Source organism: Pongo pygmaeus, chromosome 18, assembly GCF_028885625.2.
Source record: "Pongo pygmaeus isolate AG05252 chromosome 18, NHGRI_mPonPyg2-v2.0_pri, whole genome shotgun sequence".
Taxonomy (NCBI): domain Eukaryota; kingdom Metazoa; phylum Chordata; class Mammalia; order Primates; family Hominidae; genus Pongo; species Pongo pygmaeus.
The window spans coordinates 34,224,736-34,241,441 of NC_072391.2; the positions used below are offsets into that span (position 1 = coordinate 34,224,736).

A 16,706-nucleotide genomic window follows, 5' to 3' on the forward strand; every position below is an offset into this window, starting at 1 on the left:
AAAGCAGCAGCTTGGAAGAGTAAATCTATGCCTGGCCACTGCTCAGGGCCACAGGCTCAGTAACCTTTGGAGAAAGCCAGAGGGGAAACCTAGCTTACTGTGAAACCTTTTAAAACCATATTAACAGGCTTCAATGAATGCCTGTTCAGACTTTAGGAGAACATGAGCCTGGAAACATCCCATCCAGGCAGTTGAGAGGCAGCATCTTCCTCACATCCTGTCCCTGGATGTTGGGGTGTCAGGGGACAGTCCTGGTTCTTCCACTGGAGAAAGGAGAACATGCTCGTGTTTGACTTTCTTCTAAAACCTGTGCTGTGTCTTTGACTGCATGCTGGGAAGCACAAACGTTTGACTTCATGTAAAAAAGTCCAAAAACAACTATAAGAGAAAAGTTTTGGTAATATAAGGTCATCTCTTCAAGTCCACCTTGGAAACCTGTAACATATATTTAAATGCTACAGTGAAAAGACATCTTAATATACTTTTTAAAAGCATCTGAAGTAATCTGCTAAGATTAAGTGTGTAAAAAAACATTGATTCCCTTTGAGGGCACTTTGTCCTTTGAAGAAGGGAAGGTGGGGCACAGAGGGCGCCCGGCCCAGGGTTAATGCTTCAGGCACCGGTTGGCTTCCAGGGAGCCTTGGGGCGGTCCCCACAGTAATACAGGAGCTCCTCCCAGGCCTCACTGTCTCGGGAGGCGATGAGGATGACGTAAGGTAGCTGTCGATGTCCTGCAGTTTGGTTTGGCAATTCCCACATTTGCTGTGATTGATCAGTCTTCCTAAGGGATTTGTGTCTCTAGTTGCATCCAGCAGGTTTTGCTCAGATACTGAAAACGGTAGATATAGCAGCTTACGGAGGGTCCTGTGCGTAAAAAGCCTCCTGCATCTTGGCGTCGCGGTCTTGATGAGGCCTCGTGGTTATTTCACCACAAAGTCACTCTGGGAGAACTGCTTGATGGCGATCGCATCCCTGCCTTTGCCATCAACGAGGTCAATCTTCATTCCTTCTTTCTTCCCATCTTCAATCAAATCATCTGTTATTTTCCTTTCTTCAGACTGCAGCTCACCTTTGCTCTTCCTGCAGCTGCTTCGTACAGGGTAGAAATCCGAGAGTTTGCGAGTCTGTTGCGTTTTTCCTTGAGCTTTTTTCCGGAGTGGGGGATGGCGGGGCTCTGTGCCCTTGAAGGGCTTTCTCAGAGCTTGCTTGGCGATACTGCATTGGTGGAATCACAAAACGAGGTTAGAGTTTTGGGAGGTTCTGCTGTTTCAGATTATTGGTTTGGAAAAGGTGCCAGGGAACTTCTCCTGGCATGTTTGATCTTCTGTTCCTCTGACTTCCTGGTGCTCCTTGTTGCATTTCCTTTCTCTTCTCTTTTCCTGGAGATTCCGGCTAATGGTTTCCTTGGCATTTGACTCCGTGATGCGTAACTGAGCTCTCTTCCTGAAACGGGAAACGCTTTCCAGAGCATTTGTTGGGACTCAGGTAGGAATAGATCTTTGATTGCCCGGTGAATACATTCTCCCCATCTGTGCGGGGCTCCCCGGGTCCCTCCACTCCACCATCTCCAGCCCGCGCCGTCGCTGCCACCGCCGCCTCCACCGCGCGGGGCTTGGGCGTCTTTCTGCCCATAGCCCCGCCTGGCCCTCGGAGGAACCCCGCGCTCTCGCAGGAGTCGCCACCGCCGCTGTGGCAGCTGATGCCGCCGTCACTAGCGCCCCCGCGGCTCCCCTTCCCCCGTGTCCGGAGAGGCAGGGTCGGGGACCTGCGCCACCGCAGCCCCGGGCCGCCCTGAGCACAAGACACAGGGAGGGAGGCGCAGAGCCCTGTCCTCTGCGGCCCCGCCCACTCTCCACTGCCATTGCCCACCATCTGGCGCCTGGCCCGGGGAGGGGGCTCAGTTCAGCTACTGTGGAAAGCAAAGTGGGGATTTCACAAAGAACTTAAAACAGAAGTACCGTTCGACTCAGCAATCCTATTATTGGATATATACTAAAGAAATAGAAATCTTACCATAAAGAGACGTCTATGGGGATACAGGACAGGAACCCCTCACCTCACAGGCACCTTCTGGGCTAAGTAAGACTTGAAAATTTCCTGCGAGGCTCCCTGCAGGGGGCTCCTAAGCAGGCGCTGGCTTCTGGAAGGATTAAACATTTTTCATGAACCTAAGCCTCTCTTCTGTTGTCTTCCATCAGATGGACACGCATGGAGGCTGGAAAAACTTGATTTTTTGTTTTCATTTTAAACAAGAAGTTGACTTAAAATACAAGTTGCCGGAATTGGAGGGAAAACTATTCAGGATTCAGTTTTTTTTTTTTTTTACTTCCTTACTTCCCTTTCCTTCCTCTCTCCTTTTCCTCTCCCCCTCCTCTCTTTTTTTCTCTTTTCCTTCCTTCCTTCCTTTCCTCTTTTCTTTTTTCCTCCTCCTCCTTCTTCTTCTTCTTTCTTCTTCTTCTTTTTAGAAACACCTATCCCTACCTAGAGACATACTGTCATATATGGAGGAGATATGCAGAAAGATTAGTTACAAAATTTATTTGAATTTATAATAATAAAAAGCATTAAAATCGTCCAGTGTAAAAATGTATGCAAAAGTTTTTACATTGTTGCAGATTTTTGTTTTTTGGTTTATTTGTGCTTGTTTTGGTTAAGACCAATAAGTTCCTCTTCAAAGCTTCCTTAGTCTTTCTTGCTCTGTACACAGCCCTTCCTGCTTAATCTGTTAAGGAGCACTTGTTTCTCTTCTTAATCTGTAACTAGCAAACCTCTTACTCTTTTACTCTGTAAACAACCTTTCCCCGTGCCCAGACATGCCTTGTACTTCTTCTGTAAACAACCCTTCCCGCCTTAGCAAAGTACAGCCTCTCCCTTCCCTCCTAATTAGCCATACTCAATTTCAAACAGTAGCCAATAGGGTTAGCTTAGACTGTGCGGTCTGACTCCAGCTAATGGGGAAAGGACACAGAAACAGGAATTGCGTTAAGGGTAAAAAACTCCTACCCTACCCCGCTAGATGTGCTCTTGCAATCAGAAGGAAGCAGGCAGCACCCTTCTGCAGAAGTAAATGTATCCTGCTGAGAAGTTTTCTGTCTAAGTGCTGGTTTTCTTTGTGGCACAAGCACTTGTTTCTAACATCAATGAGGGCAAAGTAATTACTAGTAGATGAGGGTAAGGGCTGAGTGAGGAGCCACTGAAGAAAGGGACTCTGTTCCCACTCTATCTCCACTGGATGTCAATCAACAGACCCCACTGGTCATTTAGTAAAAACAAGCAGGCACACAGAAACTTCAGTATGCTTGTACACCTACGCCAGATACTTTCTGAACAGTAAAGAAATGGTGGTCGAGTGTGGCGGCTCATGCTTGCAATCCCAGCACTTTGGGGGACTGAGGCGGGGGATCACCTGAGGTCGGGAGTTTGAGACCAGCCTGGCCAACATGGTGAAACCCTGTCTCTACTAAAAATACAAAAATCAGCCGGGTGTGGTGGTGCACACCTGTAATCCCAGCTACTACTCCAGAGGCTGAGGCAGGAGATTCGCTTGAATCCCGGAGGTGGAGGTTGCAGTGAGCCAAGATGGTGTCACTGCACTCCAGCCTGGGTGACAGAGCCAGACTCCTCTAAAAAAAAAAATAGAAGAAAGAAAGAAAGAGAGAGAGAGAGAGAACGAAAAGAAAGAAAGAAAGAAAAGAAAAAGAAAGAAAGAGAAAGAACGAAGAAAGAAAGAGAAAGAAAGAAAGAAAGAAAGAAAGAAAGAGAAAGAAAGAAAGACAAAGGCAGAGAAATGGGGAAGGAGAAAGCAAAGGATAGAGAGAAGGATACTCTACCAGTCTCTTCCTGTCAGGTTGTGATGGAAACATATGGTGTTTTTCACATGAGAATGTCTGCTTGGTCTGTAAGAACAGAGTTCTAAGGTAAAGTAGCAGGTGTGTTCTTAGTAGACACCTTGTCTGCTGCTGGAACACATACATTCTATCTTTGTCCCCCATTTCCGGCTGTGCAGGTGTGTCTGTTTTACTGATCGCTGCTCATAAAACTGGAATCTGGTCTCTCTCATGAACAAACTCTGTCATTCAATGTAGGCTTCCACTAACTCACTAAGTGATACCTGCCTCCTTCCTTTCAGCTGCAGTCCAGTACCACCCTACCTGCTACCTTCAAATACACAGGATCATTGTCCTCAGGGTTTTTTTGTTGTTTTTTGTTTTGTTTTGTTTGTTTGTTTGTTTTTTGAGACAGAGTCTCGTTCTGTCGCCCAGGCTGGAGTGCAGTGGCGCGATCTCGGCTCACTGCAAGCTCCGCCTCCCAGGTTCACGCCATTCTCCTGCCTCAGCCTTCCGAGTAGCTGGGACTACAGGTGCCTGCCACCATGCCTGGCTAATTTTTTGTATTTTTAATAGAGACGGGGTTTCACCGTGTTAGCCAAGATAGTCTCGATCACCTGACCTCGTGATCCGCCCGCCTCGGCCTCCCAAAGTGCTGGGATTACAGGCATGAGCCACCGCGCCCCGCCCGTCCTCAGTCTTGATTCAAACTTTCCTTGGCCCCAGTGGAGCCTGAAAGCTTCAGCTTCACAAAATTTCCTGTGAGGCTCCCTGTAGGGGGCTCTTAAGCAGGCGCGGGCTTCGGGAAGGATTAAACATTTTTCATGAACCTAAGCCTCTCTTCTGTTGTCTTCCGTCAAACAGACACACATGGAGGCTAGAAAAACTTGATTCTTTGTTTTCATTTTAAACAAGAATTTGACTTAAAAAACAAGACCCCGGAATTGGAGGGAAAACTATTTAGGATTCAGTTTTGTTTCTTTACTTCCTTACTTCCCTTCCCTTCCTCCCTCCTTAGAGGTCCTAAGTCTGTGCCAGACTAGCAAACTAGCAAGCCAGCAAGGAGGTGGTAGAGCTTTGCTAGTGTTTTTATTACCATTCCTACAGCAACAGCAGCAGCAACAACAACTACTGCTTCTAATAGTGGTAATAATGATAGTAATGATGAATAACAATAGTAATTGTAATTGTTGATGTTTAGTTTATATGTTTATAATTGACAGTGTTCTATAATTTACTTTTAGTAACTTTTATGGCATGTTACTTTTGGCATAAACCTCTGGACCCCTCCACATTCCACCTTAAGGATGAATTTCACCTATGGACCTATGGCTGCCCACCTGCCAGTGTGGGCCCTCTCTCCACTCCACCCCTAGACCTAAAATCTGGTTGACTTTTTGAGAAGACATAGTAGCCATGGCACTCATATAATCCATTTGATAACTTCCTGGAGTGGTTACATCTGCTGCCCGCCAGTGGTAGCCCACCACACCACATGTTGGTTGACCTGGACTGGGCAAAGAGGAGCATCTCTAGGGAGGCTCAGGTCTGACCTTCTCTCCTCCATCATAGAGAAGGGATCTAAGCATGGACAGAGGAAGCCTTCCTGACCCACTCATACTCACTATTACCTGGCCTGTGGCCACCCCTAAAACAGGGGTTGGGAGGCAGCTCCAACCACTTCCAAAATCCATCCCAGCCAGTAAGCAAGCCCCAGGAAAGTGGAGTAGAGGCAGGATGCCTGTCCCCTAGCCTTGGGGTGCATTGGTCACCTCCAAAAGCCCACAGGGTAGGTGGGGCCTCCAGCCCTCTCTACTGGCACAGGTAAAAACAGCTCAAAAGACCAGCTATTGCATCAATACTGCAGGGTTCACAGCAGGACAGCGATGAACACTGCTCCCCACGGGGTGGAGAAAGAAAGAAAGGATGAACCTTGGCCGGGTGTGGTGGCTTATGCCTGTAATCCCAGCACTTTGGGAGGCCCAGGAGGGTGGATCACCTGAGGTCAGGAGTTTGAGACCAGTCTGGCCAACATGGTGAAACCCCTTTTCTACTAAAAATGAAAAAATTAGCCAGTCATGGTGGTGTGCACCTATAATCCCAGCTACTCGGGAGGCTGAGGCAGGAGAATCGCTTGAACTGGGGAGGCAGAGATTGCAGTGAGTCAAGATCACACCATTGCACTCCAGTCTGGTTGATAAGAGAGAAACCCTATCCCAAAAAAAAAAAAAAAAGTACGAACCTGAGGAGCGCCCTTGAGTGCTGTGGGACAAACGCTCATGGCAATTATTTCAATAAATATATCAGAGTGAGGGAGCTGCTCTGCTATGTAGGAAATCTCTACCCAGGAACAGTTTGTCTCTGAAGGGTTAACACCAGGCTCTGCAAGAACATGCATTATCTAATGGAGTGCGAACAGGACCACCCTTTTTTTTTTTGGTGCAGTTCTCATGAGCAAACAGAAAGGCTTGACCCTTTATCATGTACATGGTTCCTTGGGTCTAGTGGGTAGACTTAGATTTAACAGTAGGGCCAAAATTTATGACTGTTTTTTCTCCATGGTCAGTAACTGCCCTGCAAGTGTAGAGAAAAAAAAAAAAGGTCTACTCTGCCATGGGTGGGGCAGGAACTGGTGGTTTGAACCATGAAGTGCACTTGTGAATCATGTGGCCTTGGGGTAGCTGGTAGAAACGTAGGACACAAACAGCCTTTTTCTCTTGGTTTGGGGTGTCAGGAGATGGGGTCTCAGTGCTTCAGTCATTTCAGGGTATGTGTTGGGGCCTCTAGGGCTCAGGGATGGGATGTTGCTGACTAACCGTGCAATACCAAGTACCCAGAATCTAAGGGGTATAGATTGTGTGTTGAGAGGAGAGTTGTAGAAAGTGTTTGGAAACAGCCATGCTCCTGCTGTTGTTGAAGTGACAAAGAAGTGGCTGTCTTCTGGGTTGAGGAGGAATGTCCAAAGACCTGGGGACCCAGTATCATTGGAGGACTTCCATTCAAGTTCTATACTTTTTTGCAATTGCTAAACTTCAGAAAACAGAGGAGATAAAATTTTTTATAGCTCGTCTGGCCTTAGAGGTCCACAACCTCTCCTCAAAGACCCAAACTGCCCCATACTTGACCCTCATCTATTACCATATACAAAAATCAACTCAAGATGGATCAAAGACTTAAATCTAAGACCAGAAACCATAAAAATTCTAGAAGATAACATCAGAAAAGCTCTTTTGGAAATTGGTTTAGGCAAATAATTTATGGCTGATACTCCAAAAGCAAATGCAACAAGAACAAAAATAAGCAAATGGAACCTAGTTAAACTAAAAACCAACCTTCTGAATAGCAAAAGAAATAATCAGCAGTCAACAGACAACAAACAAAGTTGAAGAAAATATTTGCAAACTATACATCTGACAAAGAACTATATCCAGAATCTATAAGGAAGCCCCAAAAATTAGCAAGAAAAAAACCATCAAAAAGTGGATTAATAGATAATTCTCAAAAGAAGATATACAAACAGCCAACAAACATATAAAAAATAGCTAAGCATTACTAATTATCAGGGAAATGCAAATTAAAACCACAATGAGATATCATTTTAGTCCTGCAAGAATGGCCATAATTAAAAAATAAAAAATAAATAAAAATAAATTTTGGCATGGATGTGATGAAGAGGGAACACTTTTACACTACTGGTGGGAACATAAACTGGTACAACCACTACGGAAAACAGTATGAAAATTTCTTAAAGATCTAAAAATAGAACTACCATTTGATCCAGCAATCCCCCTATGGATACCTATCCAAAATAAAATAAGTCATTATATGAAAAAGACACATGTACACAAAGTATGAAAAACTTTTGCTTGTTATAGTATTAGTAAAAAAAGTGTTTTGGAAGGAACTAAAAAATGTTCAATCATTTATTAACTGAATGTCTATTTAATCTTATTAATATACTGCATACATGACAAGCAAAACATCAAAACCAGATAGTTCAAAAAATTTGATAAAATAATAGATAATAATTTTAGCATTTTCTTGTCTCACCTCAAGCAGATATTGAACCCATTCTCATTGATTCATGCTCCTTACTTTAAACATGATGATTACATGCTAGAAAAAACTAGATTTTCTGGATTATCATTTTTGTATTTTTTCAATGAGGCTTTTGAGGGAATCAGTACTGGGCCTGGACAGGAAGAAATCATGGTTCCCATGAATAAAGGTAAACAATAAAATGGATTTAATTTTTCTGTATCTTTGGACATTTATCTCAACTATCTGGGCTAAACAACTGACGGTTTTCTTATATATACCAAAAATAGGCATTTTGTATAGCAAAAGGCCAGTTTCACTGCAGGGAGCCTTGGGAAAAGAGAAACAGAGAGAGGGAGGATCCTGGGGGCTGAAAGATGAGGGTAGTAATCTGGTCTTCTCTGAAAAGAGTGCCCCCAAAACACAGCACCTTTAAACAATAAATTATTAATATCTCACAATTTGTTGGAACCGGAATAGGGGCACAGCTTGGTTGGGTGTCTCTGACTCAGGGTCTTTCATGAGGCTGAAGCTGAACTGAGGGAGAATTTGTTTTCAAGCTCTCTCACGTGGCTGTTGGCAGAATTCAGTGTAGACTGAGAGCCTATTTTTCTTTGTCTATTGGCCTTGTCACTCCTTCAGTTCTCTGCCACATGGACCCATACACATAGCAACTCATAGCATCAACATTGGAGCTTGCTTCTGCAATGTGAGGAATACAACAGAGAGACCCAGAGAGATACAGAGACAGGAACAGAGATTGAGGGAGCAAGCACAAGACAGAGTGAGTAGAAGGGAAATTACAACATTTTCATATGTAATTCTGGGAGTCATGATAGACTGATGGTCTATTTTCTCCCAAATTTATATCTTGAAATTGTAACCCTTAATGTAATGATATTAGGAAGTAGGAGATAATTAGGTCCTGAGGATGAAGTCCTCATGAATAAGATTACTGGCTTTATAAAAGGAATCTCAGAGAGATTTCTCTTGTTCTCTCTACCAGGTGAGGATACAACCTGAAGTTTGCAGTCAGCAATTCAGAAGAGCTCTCACCAAAGGCTGACAATACTGGCATCCTGATATTCAACTTCCAGACTCTGCAACTATAAGAAATAAAATTTCATTGCTTATCAGCCATACAGTCTATGGTTCCTTGCTATGGCAGCCTGAAGTTTGAGGTGTTATCCTAACATTTTTGTTATATTCTGTTGGTCACAAGTGAGTCACTAACGTCTTCATGCTGGGAGATTTTATGCAGCTGCTCACTTTATATATCAAGGTGAGGCACATGGGTCTAATTCTAAATATGAGAAAACACTGGAAGGGTTAATGTTAGAAAATGACAATATTTGAATTTCATTTAATTTCAACATCTCATGGCACAAAATTAAAAATAAGGCACAGAGAGAAAATGACTCTCCGAAGATCACACTGCTGGACCCCAGGCCTGTTTAAATTATATATCATGCCACCTCCCACCCCTTATGGTAATTTTTGCATCTTTAAGTTTGCGCATTATCTACTTGTGATGCCATACCATGGGTTTTATAAGTTTTACCTCATATAAACCTGATGAGTTTCCCAGGAAGAAGATTCTAGCATTGTTACCATTGTGCATGTTGGGTGACAGAGAAGGTCCTGAAACACACACTGACTTGTCTAAGGTCACAGAAAGAGTAAGACAAGATGCTCTGACCCACGTCTGTCTCAAACCTGGGTCCTCGACCACATCCAGCTCTTCTCAGGAAGCTGAGAAAGGGACTAGGGGCTGGGTTCTCATAATTGTGAACAGGTGAGGAGTTTACATGGGAAAGGAGGGTGAGCAGTCAGGAGCCCAGCAGGGCCTGTGGGTCGGTCTTGTTGAAGGAAGGAGCCCAGGTGATGGAATCTTGAAGTGACCTCACTTCCTTAGTTACAGACTCCAAGAGAATTTAGAACTCTGGTAAACTGGGACCCTCATTTTAGAGATATCCCTGTGTTTAGTAAGAAGACTCTGAAGACAGCAAGATGTTTTCCTGCTGTGGATTTCTGAGGCTCTCACCTCAGGGAGGCTTGAACTGACAGCATTTTCTTATGACGTAGACATTGGCTCATTCGTCATCCCTGGCTCTTCTGGAAAGGGGCACCCACAGGTAACAGAAGGCCATGCAGGGCAGGCCCATCCAGGTCAGGCCCCACCTTTGATATCATCTGGGCAGCCCTACACCTCTCCTCAGCACCATGTCTTGTGAGAAAGAAAGAGATAATGGGTCCTTTTCTGACAGGAGCAGGTTTCCAGCTGTTGAGAAGCTAACACGTCTGTCAAATTTATACCCCAGGTTATGGCTGGCAGGATAGAAATTTGAGTGCTGGGGACCACCTTTATCTGTTCAGATGTTTATTTAAAAACGTCAAGCTGTCATCTCATTTTCTCCCTGGTAGGAGGTCAATGCAAATGTTCCTTTGTGCCTGATCTGGGGGGCAGAATTTCTAATGGGAGTGTCCCCTGTGGGGAAAGCCAGGCATGCTATTGACACCTTTTGGCCAGGCTTCCAGGCACTCTCTTTGCTGAGCTCCATGCAGGAGATCCATGAGGAGCTGTTTGATGAGTCCAGCTACTTTATCTCATTGGACAAACAGCAGATGCATCATGCCAACAACCATGGGCAGAGCTGGTCTAGGGTGAAAGTGGGCACAGTGGGGTCTCCAAAGAGACCCAAAAGACCAGAGAAGGCCCAAGATCCAGACCCAAATATGAGGACTCCCTGGAAAATGTTTTAGAGCTTTCTCAATTAAGTGTCCCACAATCCCTTCCCAAAGGAATCTGGCCTCCATTAGTCCATAATAGCAACTTAGGTGCACAGTCACCAGTCATATACTTGTAAGAATATCAAAGAAAACACTTCTGTGTTGTTTTTACTTTACACTAGGCCACAAGTATCTTTGCAGGTTGCTACTATGTTTGTTGTTTTAACTACCCACCCCAGATACCTCCTGCAGCAGGCAGCTTCAATGCCTTCTCTGCCAGAACTTTTCTAAGATTTAAAAATGTACACTCTTACTAGAGAAGGGTTTTATCCAAATAGTGGAGGTTACACAGAAAGGGTCTTATGTTACTCTATGCATTAGTCATCTCACAGAACTCATCCCTATAGCCCCGTCAGGGCAGGACCTGTGCCCTCATATGTCTTCATAATATTTCATAAGGGAGAGCCTTTTTCTCAGTAATTTAGCCTTTTAATCCTGATGGAGCCTGACGTAATAAATTCTATTTCCATTTTACTCATGCTTCAGGGAACATCTTATGTGTGTCCTAATAGGCCATGACAGTTTGCTCTGGCTTACATAATACAGTAACACAGGCTGAAGTGCTTTAACAACAAAAATTGAGTTTCTCATAGTTCTGGAAGCTAGAAATCCAACCTGAAGCTGGTGGCTAGGTGTTTTCTCTGAGGCCTGTCCTTGGCTTGCAGCTGATCATCTTCTATCTCTGTGTCCACAGGATCTTCTCTCGTGCTTTCTGTGCCCTGACTGCCTCTTCCAATGAGGGCCCCAGTCAAGTTGAATTAGGATGTGTCCCAATGAATTCACTTAACCTTACATTTGCAGAGACTATATGTTCAAATATAGTCACATTCTGAGGCACTAGGTGTTAAAACATGAAAGTATAAATTTTGGGAAGGGAACACAATTTAGCTCATAACATGTACTAATCCCTGGTAGATGAGTCTCCCAGGAAAGAAATGACTCAGTGAAAGAATAGGCATGTGTAAAGTGTGAATAGCTAAGCCGGTTTCTGTTCCAGAAGGGCTGTGACAGGTACACTGCTAACAGGAGTTTCTGAATGTATCTGCCATTTTGGATCCAGACTCCCTGGGATGTTAACCTTCTTTGAATTATTTGATATACTGGTATCAATGTGGCAAAGAAAATTATGTTTCTATTTCCACTTTTCCAACTGGTATGTTTGAGTTACCTTTCAGTTGTTTTATACTTATTTGGCTTTTCTGTTCACTGAGTTATCTCTTCAGATCCTTGGCCCTCTGATGGGCTTTCACCAACCCCGGAGTTTCCAGCATGGACGATTTTGCCAGGTATGGGGTTGCTGTAGCTGTTTCTCTCCCTTTGAGGTTACAAAACCCAGTTATGTTGCTTTAAGTACAAAGGGTTGTGCTAGGGTTTCTTTCCCTGTGCCCTGTCTTTAAAACAGAGAGAAAATGTGGCTTCCCCATGCCCTTCCCCTTTATGTCAGGAACAGACTGAGCCTCAGGTAGCTTAGAAGAAATTTCATGCAACCCTCACCATGAAAGATTTTCATTCTGACCCATGTGTTTTGGAGCAGCCATTTGACATCACAAAGCCTGTGTTTTCTCATTTCTACATTGAGAATGATTTTTGGGAACTCTCTGGGATAGTGCTCTTCATAAAGGTTATTAATACAGGTGAGTGCTGTTGTTCTACAGCTGATACGGTCTGATGAAGATGCCTTGAAGTTATTAATGGAGTAATTATTCTTTACCTCCACATCAAATTTGACATTGGAAGACTAAATATTCTTCACCATGAACATCTATATCCTCCACATGCACAAGTCTCCAAAGGATGGGGACCTCCTGGTCTGAGCCACACATTCTAGTCCTCTGGTGTTTCATGGTCTCATCACTAACTGTATGTTCCTTCTTGTCCCCGCCCCCACCCCCACAACACACACACAAGTAGAAAATGAGTCTATCCTGAACCTAGAGATTTGAATGAAGCCAACCCCCCAGCCACGCACAAGGGAGAAGCTGATGCAGTCCCTGGCAGCAGACTTCCGGGGCCAAACTATCTTCTTCTTTACCATTTTCCTGAACTTTTACCAGGACTTCACCACCACTCCACAGTTCCCAGACCAGCTGTTCAGTAGGCAAACTTCTGTTTTCTCCAAGGCACAGTGGAGACTCTGCCAGCTACTGTGTTTCAGAATAACAGTGCATCTCTATGAGCCTCAGTTTCCATCTCTGAAAAGAATTGTACAATGAACCTCGTATGGTTTTTGTGAGGAATGAATGACATAGAACATGAAAAGTGGATCCCTAGTGCCTGGCTTGCTGGAAAGGTTGCTGGGCATGCTCTGGTTGTTCATATTTATATTTTTTTTTCTGTTCTTTCACCCAAGAAGCTTTTTCTCATGTCTCAATGACTCATGTCCTTCTATAATTGGAAAATCATAGAGAAGACAAACCTGTTCTTACATTTGTAAAGGACAATTGAGCTTCATTTTAGCTGGATTTTGTCCTTGACCCAGAGAGAATGGATATCCCTGGGTGCTGAGAAAGTCACAGTCAGATATATCTAAAGAGGTGAGAGTTAGGGCTTATGTATTCATCATGTATATATTAAGCACTTTTTCAGACACTTGGCACAATTCAACGAAGAAAGCAGATGACAGTTCCTGGGCCTCAATTTATTTTATGGAGTCAGACACTCACAGTAGACTTCACGAGCAGGTCATTTTGACAGAATGTGAGAAATGATGCCCTTATGCCCTCCTGTAGGTATGGATGCACATCTCAGCTTCTGATCAGAAAGACACACCACAGGACCAAGTATAACGTTTAAATACACGAATAAATTTTTTTCAAAGTAACATCCATTCATGATAAAAACTCTCAACAAATTAGGTATAGAATAAATTCACCTAAACCAATTAAAGGCCATGTATTACAAATAAACAGCTAATAATATATTAAATGAGACAAAGTTGCAAGCTTTTTCTATGAGACCTGGAGCACAACAAGAATGCCCACTTTCCTCAGTCTTATTCAATACAATACTCTATATCCAAGCCAGAGAAATTAGAGAACAAAATCAAAGGCATACAGATTGGAAAGGAAGTTAACTTGTCACTCTTTGCAGACCACGTAATTTTATATAGAAAACCTTTAAAACTCCACTAAAAAACTGTTAGATCTAATGTAGAAATGTAGTAAACTTGCAAGAGATAAAATCAACATACAAAAGTCAATAGGGTTTTTATACACTAACAGGAAACTATGTAAAAGTATTTGAAAAAGAAATCAAGAAAACAATTCCATCTATAATACATACAAAAAGTACACTCAGAAATAAATTGAATCAAAAAGGTAAAATCTCTACATTAAAAGCTAAAAAAAAAGCTTTAAAAATTGAGGTCTAAAATTAAATAAAAACAAATAGAAAGATGTCCCTTATTCATGAATTTCTAGAATTAATATTGTTTTAATGTCTATATTACACAAGATAATCTACAGATTTAATATAATTCTTATCAAAATATCAGTGACATACTTTACAGACATAAGATAAAAATTCTATAATTTATATGATACAAAAAAGGCCCTGAAGAGTCAGGGCAATATCAGCTAAAAAAAAAAAATGTGCAAACATTACATTACTTGACAATGAAATGTGGTACAAAGCTATAGTAACCAAAACAGTATGGTATGGGCATAAAAACAGACACATAGGTTAATGGAGCAAAATAAAAAGCTCAGAAATTCATGCATTTACTGCTAATTGATTTTAGATGAAGGTAACAAAAATACACAATAAAGAATGACAGTCTCTTCAATAAATGGTGTTGGGAAAACTGGGTATTCACACAGAGAACAATAAAATAACACCTTCATTTTACACCATATATAAAAATTAACTCATAATTTATTAAAAACTTAAATGTAAGAGCTGACACTCTGAAACTGCTACAAAAAAAAAATAGGGTGGAAGTCCCATGACATTGGTCTGAGCAACGAGATTTTGAACTTAACCTCAAAATTCCAGGGAACAAAACTAAAAATAAACAAATAAGATTACTTCTAACTAGGTCAGGCACAGTTGCTCACACTTGTAATCTCAGCACCTTGGGAGGAGGAGACAGGTGGATCACCTGAGTTCAGGAGTTTGAGACCAGCCTGGCCAACATGGCAAAACCCTGTCTCTACTAAAAAAATACAAAAATTAACCAGGCATGGTGGCACATGCCTGTAATCCCAGCTACTGGGGAGGCTAAGGTAGGAGAATCGCTTGAACCTGGGAGGCGGAGGTTGCAGTGAGCCAAGATCACGCCACTGCACTCTAGTCTGGGCAATAGAGTGAGACTCCATCTCAATAAATAAATAAATAAATAAATAAAATAGAGTGATAAAGACATACAAATATAAAAAATACTAAAGAACAATTAGCATAGGTAATTGTACAGAAGTACTAAAAGTATGATAGAAAAGAAATGTATTTAAAAATATTCACTTCTGAGTTAAGTTTGTAGATGTAGACACTTGACAAAGAGTTGCTCATACATTACACAAACAAAAAAGCTGGAGAAACTTCAAATGAATGAATGGCTTGTTCTGAGCCATGTGGACACCTGAATTCACAGGGAAGACAACAAACCCAACATCAGGGGATGCAGAAGCCTGCAGGTAATGGGGGCCCCAGGCTTTTATGTGCACCCAAAAGACCATGTACACTGGCAAAATTAAACCAGAACTTTTGAAGTAGTACCTGGTGCCTGTGTGTAGGTGGGTGAAGGAGAAGGTGAAACCCTGGAGTCTACAGACATAAGGTTTACAGCTTTGTTAGAGTGTTTCTAGCAACCCTACAAGGCCTGTCAGGGAAGATGAGGTAGAATCCTGAGAATGCTTCCCCAACAATGCTGATGGGGAGGGACCACTATCCCACCCACTGCTACAACTCTGGAGACATAGCTCTCCCATCTCTCCTATAGAATACAAGACCCAATGTGCAGTGTAAGAGCATCCAAACATGAGCCAGAGGGAACCATGAAAAAACTCACAGCAGCTGATGGTGGAGAAACAAGGCCAACGTCCACATCTCTGCACAGATGCATCTCCCATAAAGAAACTGAAGCCTAGCCAGGCGCAGGGCTTATGCCTATAATTCTAGCACTCTGAGAGGCCGAGGCAGGCAGATTAATTGAGCCCAGGAGTTCAAGACCAGCAATATGGTGAAACCTTGTCTCTACAAAAAATGCCAAAAATAACTGGGCATGGTGGCACATGCCTGTAGTCTCAGCTACTTGGGGGGCTGAGGCGGCAGGATCGCTTGAGCCCAGAAGGTCGAGACTGCAGTAAGCCGAGATTGCGCCACTGCACTCTAGCCTGGGTGACAAAGTGAGACCCTGTCTCAAAACAACAACAACAACAAATAAACTAAACCGTTAATTTACAGGGCACTGTTGCAGACCCACTTCCACTGGGAGTTAGAAACATGGACTAGGAGCCTCTCTACTACTGGGGGAGAAACGGAAATGTGCTCGTGTCCCTGCATTGCATCTACAGACGGGCAGGAAAATCTTTAAACGTCAGTAACCACACACCCCAGTTGACAGTGCTGTCTGAGGCTTCCTCAGAACATCAGAGAGATCCTCACTCCCTCACCCCCTGCCACCAAGTTAAAAACATGGAGTTGGCCGGGCACAGTGGCTCACACCTGTAATCCCAGCACTCTGGGAGGCCGAGGCAAGTGAATCACCTAAGGTCAGGAGTTCAAGACCAGCCTGGCCAACATGGTGACTCCCCGTCTCTACTAAAAATACAAAAAGTAGCCAGGCGTGGTGGTGGGTGCCTGTAATCCCAGTTACTCAGGAGGCTGAGGCAGGAGAATCACTTGAACCTGGGAGGGGGAGGTTGCAGTGAGGCAAGATTGTGCCATTGCACTTCAGGCTGGATGACAAGAGCAAGACTCCATCTCAAAAAAAAAAAAAAAAAAAAGGAGTAAAAATAACAGTAAAATACAGCTGTGCACGAGACCATCTCTGATAAAAGGCACGAAGGGAAGGCACAGCAAACCTGGGAGGTATTGGCAAAGTATCCTGAAAAG

At 43.2% G+C, this 16,706-nt stretch overlaps 1 pseudogene; it reads right to left on the reverse strand.

The window, feature by feature from the left end:
- Positions 1-612: 612 nt before the first annotated feature.
- Positions 613-1,872, reverse strand: LOC129015118 (N-lysine methyltransferase KMT5A-like; annotated as a pseudogene).
- Positions 1,873-16,706: the final 14,834 nt, after the last annotated feature.